Source organism: Ipomoea nil, unplaced genomic scaffold (assembly GCF_001879475.1).
Source record: "Ipomoea nil cultivar Tokyo-kokei standard unplaced genomic scaffold, Asagao_1.1 scaffold0805, whole genome shotgun sequence".
In the NCBI taxonomy this organism is placed as follows: domain Eukaryota; kingdom Viridiplantae; phylum Streptophyta; class Magnoliopsida; order Solanales; family Convolvulaceae; genus Ipomoea; species Ipomoea nil.
The window spans coordinates 1,029,997-1,040,030 of NW_017617233.1; positions in this window are offsets into that span (position 1 = coordinate 1,029,997).

Genomic DNA, 10,034 nt, shown 5'->3' on the forward strand with positions numbered 1-10,034 from the left:
TGTTGATACATTCATATCCAAAGTAAATATTTATTTATTCAATTTAAACCAAACATATTCAAAAATAATTTAAATATAAGGTTTTAAAATCACTCGAAATCAATTTTGTGTTAATTTTATTACGTTAGTCTAAAAAAGAGTAAATTTCAAAAATAATAATAATAATAAAAAAGTGTTAGTAAACATGTATTCTAAACAGAAAATCGAAATTAGAAAATAATAAATGAAAACTGAAAAAATTAGAAAATAGAAAATAGAAAATGATTTTCTGAAATAAACAGACCATTAAAGTGGTAGTTAATCCATATGTATCTATTGTTGTATATAAGTTTACTCTCAATTCTTTAATCATAGTTTTAATATAATTATATTACATTTATTTTCCCTTCAAAAAAATATTACATTTATTTTTTTTACTCCACCTTTTACTTTGTCAACAAAAGATAAAATTCCCTTACGTACTCCATAACCTTCACAGTCTCAATAAATAATGAATAGGTAAATTATGGTGACTAAGTAACTTAGTGGGTGGACGAACTAGTGTATAGTGCTCACAAAGAGTCTCATCATATTAGGTGAAACTCTCACACGCCAAAGGAACTCACTCTAGGCAATTATTTTTTTTTTTATATAACTCATGTTTCCAAAATTCACGGATTATATATATAATCTAGACCCCATGAGTCACTTATGCTCACAAAGAGTCCAATCCAAATTCAAATCCCCACTGTTTGTGACAATAACGAACCCTCAGTCTACCGCTGGAAGCAAGTTTTAAGTGAGACTTCTCATCTACAGATACACAACAATTGAACGATTGATGTGTTCCTCAACTAGAAGTATAATTAAATTGATAGTTAAACTATATATGTGTGTGTGTGTGTGTTATAACAACGTACATGAATTGAATTATCATTACATTTGAGATTTGTTACGTTACTTCAAAATGTGCATAAAGGTTTAAATTAACTAATAACATATCTACATCAAATAATATAGTATGTACCGAATAATACTAGGTATAATTATATATTTTTATGAGAAAAGGGTCAAATAGGCCCTCGAACTTTAACTTAAAAGTCAATTTGGCCCCTAAATTTTTTAAAGGTGCAGTTACACCCATCAACAATTCATTTAGGTGCAATGAAGCCCAAAAACAAGTTAATGACCTGCTACCACAGGTCATTGAGGTTCAGGCCACCTTCCGGCGAAATTTCCGACAAAAAAAAAAAGTGATCGGCGAAATTTCCGGTAAAAAAGTGACCGCCGGCGACCGTTCGTCAGTCGCCGGTCACTTCTTTTTTTTTTTTTTTTTTGCCGGAAATTTTGACGGTCACTTTTTTTTTTTTGCCGGAAGGTGGCTTGAACCCTAATGACCTGTGATAGCAGGTCATTAATTTGTTTTTGGGTTTCATTGCACCTAAATGAATTGTTGATGGGTGTAATTGCACCTTTAAAAAGTTTAGGGATCTAATTGACTTTTAAGCTAAAGTTCGAGGGCTATTTGACCCTTTTCCATATTTTTATTAAATATTACTGTATTAGTATACAATATCGATCGATATCATAGACATGTTTTAGTGCGTACATGTCAGGGAGGGATCGGATCGGATCCAAAACAATGTGGGGTGGAGATTGAGAAGCAGCATAGGGCAACATGCTGTTTTCTCTATCCATACAGAACTGACTATACATACAACTGAAGACAAGAATAAGCTGCAGGTGGTCCATTATACATACATATATACATATACACTCATCCTATATAGAGAGAGAGTAAATGTCAGCCAAGGTCTTTCGAGTTTTGTGGTTTCGCCACCTTAGTCCTGAACTTTCAAATCGACCCTTCATGATCCTTCGGGTTTCGAATTCAAACTGCCATAGTCCTTCCGTTAAGATATTCCGTCTGAGCCGTGAAAAGTAAGGGCAAAACAATTTTTTTTTTTATTGCAACCCTAGTCAAAACAATTCATTTCCCTTATAAATTAAATTAGCCCAAGTTTAATTTTTCAATTGCAATTTTTTTTGTTCAATTTCAATTTTTTCCCCTCAGAAATTCGTTCAATTGCAATTTTTTCGGTGGATTAGGACTAATTTCAAAGGGAAATGAATTGTTTTAGCTGAGGTTGCAATAAAAAGACTGTTTTGCCCTTAGTTTGATCAGGGATATGATAAAGAATTCTTACCCTTATTTAATACTTGAGATACTTTTACCATACTACTCATATTACATTTTTTGTGTAGTTTACAAACTATTACACAAAAGTGAGCGGGACTCAATTCACCCCACATGTAGTGACGGTGAATTTTCTTCATCATCCAAAAGAATGTGTCAAATACTAGTCTACTACTTATGATTTATAATTGTAGATATGGTATTTCTTTGACATTTTAAATTTTTTTCTAAATGCATAATAAGAAAATTTTACAATATTGTGGGGTACTATATGATTTGTACGTGCTCTACAAAATTATATTTGTTGAGCATAATATATATAAATAATAAATGCATTTCGTTCAGTAGATTTATATTTTGATTAAAGACGAAATACAACCTTTAATTGTGCTTTACGACAAATTTAAAAATATTATTTGATAAAACACATAATATTACATTGTAACTCAAAATACATATTAGAGTATTTTTTTTTTTTTTTAAATGTGGGTAGAGACAAAGTCTGATGATTTGCTGGCAATAGGGCTAAATATCTGTTTGTTTCTTCAACCATGCATGCATGCATGGACAAAGGTGAGTCATTTTCATCTCGTGAAAACTTCAACAAGAAATTAAAGCAGCAGGGTATGTAAGGCTATGTAGATGAAGAAGCTAAGACAAAAATGACAAAAATGCCCCTAGTTATCGGTTTTGTAGATAAGAAACCTTATTTATTTATTACTTACTTCTAACGGTATGGTAGTGTTTGATTTCTGCCACGAATATTGAGGGTTGGATTTTTTGTGCATAAAAGTGTACGTACAGTTTGGTGTTGAATCTCAAAATTAGATTTACTCAATTTAATTTTTCATAGGTCTAGGATGAGTTCATGAAGTCCCAAATATAAAACTGAGAAAATTAAATTTAAAAAAAAAAAAAAACCCTAAAAATGAAGCACCACAACCCATCTCCTTCAACATTGGCACGACATGCCCTTTTAATTATTCACCAAAAAAAAAAACATTTTACAACCACTTCTTAACTGGCACTCTACTTTTGCATTGCTAATTTTATTTTATTTTATTTTTTTGGATTGAAAACAAAACTTTCATTAACTTAAGTTCGAATAAAGAACTAAGACTATGTGGTCTAATGGTATCCAGTTAGACTTTCAATTAAAAGATTGTGAGTTCAAGCTTTAGTATAGGTGTTATTGGTTTTGAAGAAATCAGATCTCCTAACAAACTTAATGAAAACCTTAACATGATTATAAGGAAATTATTATTATTTAAATTTAAAAAAAAAAAAAAAAAACAAAAAACAAAAAGAAGCAGACTAGCTTTACGAATATAATTATCAATTTACACATTAATTAGGAAGTATAAATAGAATGAGATCAAATTAAACATGTACCCCTATTTGGATATTGTTTTTGATTATTTGAATTGAAGATGGGAGGGAGATAAGAGTCCAAGAATAACGGGTATCGAGGGAAAAAGTAATGCAAGAAATACGACGGAATGAAGGATGTTTTATGGGATGGAGCAAGCAATAAGCCAAGACACATTCCCATAAATTGCGTGCTTGTCTCATCTTCGCCTCCGACTGTCGCGAAAATTAATGAATCTCTTGTCCTATCATATCCTCAACGACATTTATCACACTGTTAAAGTAAATTCAAGTGATTGAGAATCAACATTTAGTTGTTTGCACCGACTTAATTAGTTCATTGATTCAGTACATAATATATGAGAGAATAGACCAATATTTAAATTTCAACAACAACAGTAAGAAGATTATGTTCAAAGTGAGCAAATCCTTTATATGCGCTGACATTTGACCATGTTCGCTGGGCAATTGAGTCACCCTAATCTCTTATGCATAAAAGTATACAGGGTCATTCGAAAAACTCAAGATTTATTTATCACCGTGATCTTTTATGCATAAAAGTATACAAAGGCCCTGTTTGGTAAAATAGTTAGCTTATAGGCCAATTTTGACTTATTTGACCAATATTAATTGTTTGACTTGATTTAAAAATTAATATAAGTGTTTGATTAATTAGTTTTTTGTATTTCAAAATGTTAAAATTCAAAAAGCTACTCAAAACAACTTTTTTAATTAGCTTTTTGAGAAAAGAAATTATACCAAACAGCTATCAGCTAACATCTAATTTATCAAATACTTTTCTACACTCAGCTAATGTTATCAACTAATTATACCATCTAATTAACACAATCAACTATTTAATTAATTAATAGCCATTTACTAAACCGGCCAAAGTCATTTGAAAAACTCAAGATTTATTTGGCCAACATTCTGTTAGCTACCTAATGAATTCGAACTTTAATTCTTGATCTCCCTCATTTAGGCCAACATTCCGTTAGCTACCTAGCTAGCTCTGTGATCGAGTAACATTCCACATAAATTATATATTAGATCGCTTAAATTAGGTTTACCTCGTTAATAGAGACCTCCGATATGATAACTGTTTTGTCAAATTAATTAACAAATTAAGTTTGAAGTTTCATATGTGGCTGAACTCCAAGAAATAATTTAATGTGAGATAAGATAGTGATGGATAAATACACATTAGGACATGCAACTCATGGCCGGGGTCACCCATCGGAGTGTCATCACTCAGTCAATAGGATTCCAACAGAGTGTCACCCGGACAATAGGATCCCATCCAATAGAGTGCCACCCGGTCAGTTGGATCTCAGAAGAGTGCCACCCAGACACCCAGTTGCACGTACCACTTGGTTTGAAGATTGGAAAGTCTAGTGATGGGTAAATACGCTTTAAGATTACCAATGAGGGCGCCCAGTAAAGTGTCACCCGGTCAGTATGTTGCATGACCCACTTTGTAAGTTGGAGAGCTTAGCTTACGCTACAAGTAAAAGAAAACCCACTTGCGCCTGCAAAAAGGGCGACTGACACTGTGTGAGATTGATGACTATGTTGCCTCCGATAGTCAACCTACTTATAGCTGCAGAGCGACCAACTAACCAGACCAACCAGAGCACGCCACGTCAAACCACTTGCATCTGGAGCATTTAATGCTTAGCCGACTTGCTTAGTATAAATAGGAATGTCATCCCAGCCCTCACTTGTCATATTCACTACTTTGCGATATCACACCACTTGTGTTATTAACTACATTGTAACCTACTTCACTTGTAATCGTCTCCTTCTCCATAATACAACATAGCCTTAGTCCACTCGGTCGTCACCCAGCAGACCGACTGACTGACTAAGTGTCATTTTACTTGTTCACCATATACGTATTCATAGCATATTCGTGACCACGTCTAATTTACACTATCAAATAGTACGTGTTAGGCGTCGAGTTTGGAAGTCAAGTCTAGTATCATGTTATTGGAATGTGACGTTGATTGTTAGGTAATTATAAAGAAATAAAATTGTGCATTCACTACTAGTTATAATTTTTGACATTATGATAAGTAATTAATATAAAATTGATATTAGGTTATGGGTTTAAATTTCAACACCCTTGTGCTCGGGTGGGAGTGATCATTCAAGATGACCAAGGCCATTCTCAATCAATAATCTAGTTCGGAGGTGACCCCTGGATTCCTTTTCTTTGCAATGTTCTTGCTACCCATTAATGAACGTTTTTATTTCTTTTCAAAAAAATTAAATAAATGTAATTAGTCATTATAATTAGAAGTCGTGTTTTTATACTATAGAAATGATAAAATTTCTGAAATGTCACACCACTCACTTTATATTTCCTTCCACCTATGTAATGACACGTTAACTTAGTTTTCAATCACTTAATCACATTTTAAGAAAGAGATCAGAGGAAACAAATTAAAATGTGATAAGTGGGCCAGTCTAATTGTACTATTTATTGATAGCTAATAAATAGTGTTGTGTATACCTCATATATGCAATCAAATTAAAAGATGACATATGCTAGAGCGGAGCGGAGTGTAGCCTCAAAAGTTATTTTGCAAATAGTTCATTGAGCACGATGGAGTTTAGATGCATTGTGATAGTCAGAGTTCATACTAGTAAGAATGCAACTTGTATTTTGGCCAAGTTTGTTACTGCCAACAAGTTCCTACATTATTTGAATTTGTTGGGTGTTACTCGTTGTTGAGTCAACATGATTACCTGATCTATTATTGGTGTTTGAGAGACTTCAAGTTCATCTCTTAAGGGGTTTGCTATTCTGTCAATGTGGAGATTTACAGGCCGTTTGGTTGGAAGGAAGGAATTAGGGTGGAAATGAATTGTAATTCGGTGGGAAAAGAATAAAGTAGGAATTCAAATTACAGTGTATGATATGTAAAATAGGATTACAGGGAATGAAAGGGAATAAATGATATAATGACTGAAATACCCTCATGTACAAATAATAATAATAGATATCAAGGACAAAAATGTCTTCCCAATCTCCAATTCAACACTGAATTACAATTCATAGGGGGGAGTCCGGAATTGTAATTCAGCATTTGGAGGGAATTGCAAGTCGGCGGAATTGCAATTCCCTCCAACCAAACGGCGTAATTGTAGTCTCCGCGAAATTGCAATTCAACTACACTTAAACTACCTCCAACCAAACAGCCCGTTAGTGTACGCCAGAATGCAATCAAGAGATGAGAAATGTGGGAGCTAGCGGAGTGAAAGAATTTGTTTCCAATTAAGAAGTGTCGATTAGATGGGTCAGGGGTAGGAGCCTCAGGATACACTATACATATAGTATGGTAAATTTATTATTAGTATAAAGTTACATCTATAAATACTATTTTTCTTCTCACCAAAACATAAGGGACTACCCAACTATATTGAATAGAAGCTGGAGGATGCTTGATCAACTCATACCTCGATAAATGATGTAAAACAATACAGTATTCCGAAAGTAGTTAATCATTTCTCCTATATACTATTTATATATATTTTTTAAATGCTTTATTTATAGATTGCTTCTTGGACATAAACTTTATCATATATCCACTTGCATTTTAAGTATGTAAGACCCACACATATAATGCGACAACATTATGAGCAGTGCGTGGGTTTCCCATCTTCTTAAGTTATGAAATGTATTTTTGCCAAGCTACAATAATTAATAATATTCACCAATGTATTGATTTAGTGGATAAGAAACATTATATTCCTTAAGATTTGCTCTCATCAAGTAGAATCAATGAAAATTGAAAATGTTCGCATGAGCAGCTCAGCTGGTCATTGAGGTGAAGTTTGAAAAGAATGAATATTGAAAATTTGGGTTTGAAAATGGTTCTTTGAATTGTGCGCAGAACGGTATAGTTTGATGTTGACTTTTAAAGCTACATTGATTCAAATTACCTCATTATGAGAATATAGTTCGATGAAATTGGAAAATTTAAGTTATTTAAAATAATAATCATAATAATAATTTATGTTGAAATAATCTTCATGTGTAAAATAGATTTGTAGCTTGGAAGCAATGGAAATGGAATTAATAATTAATATTGAAATCTTCATGCAAAACTTATTTGTAGCTTAGAAGCAATGCAAATGGAATTAATTGATTAGATGCAACCATCCTTAATTCTTACATCTCTTAGGGATAAGAATAAGTAATCAGCAAGAAAATGAATGGAGGCAGAAAATTTAAGAGCTAGCTAGCTATAGGCAGGCAACCAATTGCTTTAATTTGATTTTTATACACGTTTTCAAATAACATCAAATGATCCATCAAATGAATTTTATTTTATTGAAGGTGACTACATCAATTCTTGTAAACACTCTTTTGATCGAGCTCATCACATAGGGTATCTATTTCTAATATGATTTATCTCTCATGTGATTTTGTGAGCAATTATAAGAAGTAATATTTACTCAGTGCACACTTTCAAGTATGTAGTGACTATGTATTTCCCTTGTCGCCCAACAAAAAATAAATAAATAAAATTTCATAACACATCTTTCCCTTAGTCACTATACCCAAGGGTATGCATTGAGTACACTAATCCACACAAGAAAAGTAAACTGCACTAAAAAAAAAAAATCTAGGAGACAGGCTCGACCAAGAAGGTGCTGACAAAAATCAACGTTTAGATATGAGAATCATACTCCAACTACTTGGCCACTACATATTTTAAAATTCTTTTTATTCATTAGTTAATCTCACACTGAGTTTAAAAATAAAAGGCAATAAAAAGAATTTTAAAATTATTAAAGTTAATTTTTATTCTTAGTTAATTTTCTTAAAGTTAATCAATTTTCTAATCGTCAGGTGATTTTAAGAAAGTGAATCATCAAATCAAGAATGTTACTAGATAATTTTTACAAAAAATTATTGAAATTGAAATATTGTAATTATCAACTAACGCTTGCCTAACTCAATTAGGTTTAATTTGCCCAAAAGTAACGTTTACTTGTTGAAACATTTATGGATAAGCAATTATGGCGGCCAATTTGCATGAGTGGCGATGCAACAATTGTTCACCTTGACTTTTTAGGCATTTGATTCTTTTCGGTGTAAAGGAAGTATAAAAAATATATATAATGCATAGATTTTTATTTTTTGTCGAAAAGTAAATATATTAAACTTACAATTATTAAAACGTATAAGTAAAAACATCATCTAATTTTGACTGCTACATTTACAAGTAAGATAATTAAAGTGACCCAAAATTAAATTCTTAATTAAACCAAGAAAGTGACTGTCGGCGATGTACTGTTCTCACCGAGCGGTGCTTTTTCCGCGATCTTAAGCGGTTCGCTCCCAAATTGTTTCTCCCCTTTCATGGTCAAGTCTCTAACTTACAAAGAGGTACTTTCTTGGTTCAATGATTGTGATATTTCGTTTGTAGAGCTCCTCACTGATTGTTCCAATCACCAACACTATTTATCTTGTGATCATATTGATCTCTATCTTATGTTGATTTTACTATTGATGCTTGTCGGTCTATTATATCGTCGTTTAGGCATTGTTTTGTTAGCTTAGTCCCTAGGACTGTTAATTGAGGCGCTCATACCCTCACTTCTACAACTTTTTCTCAGGCTAACACTTTGTACTCGGACTCTGTCCCTCCTAACTCTATTTCTGGTTTGCTATAATATTTCTACGATTTGGTTGGCTTTCAAAAAAAATTATTAATTTAAACTATTAAATTTAAATATCAATTAAGCATTTTAGTAACTAATTCTTTATAACTTCAATGGTTCGTTTCAAGTGTGAATCTGTGAATCTCAATGTACCATTGAGATGCAAATTTAGACGGTCAAGATCTGAAGAGTGGTGTAGTAGTGCATGATGCAATGATGTGATGCATTTGTGCAGTGTTGTATACATATATACCTAGACGGAGAGGGATGCCACATCCCCGTTGAAGAGTTAATTAGGAAAAAAAAACTATCATTCCTATTTTACCCCAATAGCTGTAATGCTCGTTTTGGTAATTATGCGAGCTGGACTTTGGCACAATCGTCTCTTTACACTGCAAGCTTTTATAACGATACTGGTCGGAGTTTAGTGGCAAATTATGCTGTGCATCCGGATGCACCATGCATGGTGCATACGGATGCAAAAACGACGTCGTTTTAATAAAACGCGCGTCTCTTCTTAAAAAAAAAAAATCAGGTTCGATTCCCAGCAACAACATATGAACTAAAATTCTATAATCGATGAACTATAATTCCATAATCGATGAACTATAATTCCATAATCTAATCTATGAACTAAAAATTTCAGAATGAATGAACTAAAATTTCATAATCTATAAACTAAAATTTCAGAATCGATGAACTACAATTCCATAATCGATGAACTATAATTCCATAATCTATGAATTAAAATTTCAGAATGAATGAACAATATAATGATGTTGCTAGGAATCGAACCTGATTTTTTTTTAAAGGG